Here is a 2,909-nt window from a genome sequence, read left to right on the forward strand (position 1 = left end):
ACAACTTTATTGAAGTATAATGGGCAAAATAAAAAGCAGCGCATATTTAAGGCGTATAGTTGAATAAGATTCATCCAAATATGCATTGACCCTCATCTATCTTGTTTAAATATTCATTGACCCTCATCTATCATCACAATAAATATAATAAATCAGACTTCATCAATCAAAATTAAAAACTTTTGCTTTTCAAAACACACTGAGAGAATGTTTTGAGATGGGATATTTGTGTTTGAACGTTAAGAGGATGCAAAGACTGGGAGAAAATACTTGCAAATTTTGTATCTCACACAAGGCATATGTCCAGAATATATAGAGAACTCTCAATGTTCAATAGCAAGAACACAAACAACACAATTTTTTTAATGGGTAAAAGATCTAAACAGACATTTCTTCAAAAGCAAAGATGGCAAATAAGCACATAAAAAGATGGTTGAGATTACTTGGGAAACGCAGATTGAAAGCACAGTGAAATACTACTACACCCCTACCAAAAGAGCTAAACTTAAAACAACTGACCACATTAGGTGCTGGCACTAGTCTGGAGCAGGCAATATTACAGTCAATATTGCATATTTACAGAGCTCCCGTTCCTAGTACCAATTTCTGTTTTGGTTAGCTGTTTTGGTGCTATAAAAAACCACTTCCAAATCTCAGTCGCCTGCAATAAAAATTTAGTTCTTATTTGCAGTGTCCCACGTGGTCTGGTGGCACTCCTGAATGTAGTCCAGGGGCTCTTTTCCACTACTGCCTAGGAATTAGAGCTCCTTTCATCACATGGCTTCATTATCCTACAATCATTTCTTCCCAACCATGTGGACAGGGGAGAGGTAGAGAGTGGGGCAGAAATACCAGCTACCAAACCACCTTGTTCCACAAGAGACAATAATCACTTCTGTTTACATTCTAGTCTCCAAAACAAATCACGTGGCCAACCTAATTGTTTTCTGGTACAAATAGTTGACTATTACTTGTCTCATATATTTTCTCTGCCTGTGCTCTGGAGTCTAACCCCTACAGCTTTCTGAGAGCCCTTGTTCCAAGCCTCATCCCCTCCTTCTCTAATACCTTCAACCATCCAACCAGTTTCAATTTTCATATTACTGAAAAAATTTTGGTTGACTCCATTTTCTCTTAAAATCACTGCCCTTTTTTTAGTCCTAGCTTTTTACAGTTTCATAATTAAACAGATGATCTATCTACACGCCCTCCCAGTCTGACTCATCAGCATGGCATGCCAATTGCTCTTTAACCACTCAAAGGACCCTCTCATAAGATTCTACCATTCTTACTCAGTTCTCATTCTGTTCAATAACTATTGCACTCTCCATGAATCTCTCTTTTTAGAATGCACCTTCACTCTTTGGTTCTCCTCTCTACCTTCTGGCGTAATCTCACCACAGTAAGTTCCTCCTCGGTACTCCTAACTATGGCCCAGCACTTAGCCCTTTATTCTTCCCCCTTTCATGGTGTTAACTATCATCTTTACTAATTGTTCTCAAAGGTAATTAGCACCAAAATAATTCAACGTGTTTCTATAAATCTTCTCTCACTGCTAGAGTGTTTGAATTCTGGAGTTGGAAAGATTGACCCAACTAAACATAGAATTTGAGATGTGTTAGAGGTGGAAGGCATCCTTCTACAGCAGTCTCTCATTTTTTTATTTGTTTTTCTTTTGTTTTGTTTTTTGGCAAGTCTTTTATATTTCCACTGTTGAGACAATATTTTCGAGAGCTGATGTTACCTCTAGTGGCGAAACCAGAGCCAGCTGTTAAGCAGCCAGAATGCTACAGTAATTGAATACATGATCATTTCTCTTTTAGCACATTCTTTGTCCTCCTCTTCTAGATATTGTAGATGTGGATTTAATTTGAATATTTGCCACATTAATGAAGCTGCCTATACAACAGTCATGTCATCTGACATTCCTCCAATTGTCGTCTCTATATTCCAAATGTCATACCTGACGTTGTCATGATGAGGACGAGAAGTGGTGACAGCAGACCCATCATGCAACACAGGTATGGAATCATTTCTGGCCAGTTGTCCCTTTTCACGAACAGCACTTTCACTCATAGAACACTCTATTTTTAGCCTGGACTACATGGATGTCTTCATTTTTAGGGGTTGGAAGAGTTCTTTCTAAATTCAAAAAATCTAGTGGTCTTTCACTTGCCATAAGTATATGAGGTGGTGATTTTAGTGCCAGAGGTTTAAAGGGAATTGATTGAATAAGGTCAAGATCTGCTGGTCTTGAAAATGAAGTGTCTTTATTATTTTCTGCTAGAGCAATTGTCCCTGCAACGTGCATTATCACACTAGCATTTGAAGCTCCTTCTTGGAATCCTTGCTCCAGGTCAGCATTTGGTGGTGCTACTTTTAACTTTTCCAGGATACTCATTCACTGCCTAGTACCTTTGGCATATTCCATTTCACCAAATTCCACTAATATCCAGCATCCCAGCACCAGTGGAAAAAGAAATGCTGCCTCACTCACCCTTCCTAGTGGTATGTCACTGCTTGTTCTTTTACTCATTTTAATACAGTAAATACACATCTACAATAGTAGTTCAGTTTACTTTGCAGATCTGAACTTGTTTTGGAGGTGTACATAACAACGCAGACACTGCCTTTCCAGAAATGTGTACCAACTACTGTTTATTATTTGGCACTATCTGCTTCTATGCTTCACATTAAATCCTTCAACTTGCTTCAATGTACATGGGCTGGATTTAGAGCCACTTTTGTTTCACTGGGCCCACTGAAGGGCCTCCAGCCAGGGCCACCACCTGCCAGCTCCTGGTGTGCTCAGGTGGGTTCTGGAAGAGGCTGTTAGCTGAGTGCACTGAGGTGCTCGGGCAACACCAGCAGAGCTGCCCACAACTTGACCGAGATCACACCACTGCTAG

General features: G+C 39.7%; 1 pseudogene; it reads right to left on the reverse strand.

Moving 5' to 3' along the window:
• Nucleotides 1-1,746: 1,746 nt before the first annotated feature.
• LOC105884800 (mitochondrial fission factor pseudogene) lies at nt 1,747-2,536 on the reverse strand (annotated as a pseudogene).
• Nucleotides 2,537-2,909: the final 373 nt, after the last annotated feature.

Source organism: Microcebus murinus, chromosome 10 (genome assembly GCF_040939455.1).
Source record: "Microcebus murinus isolate Inina chromosome 10, M.murinus_Inina_mat1.0, whole genome shotgun sequence".
Lineage (NCBI taxonomy): Eukaryota > Metazoa > Chordata > Mammalia > Primates > Cheirogaleidae > Microcebus > Microcebus murinus.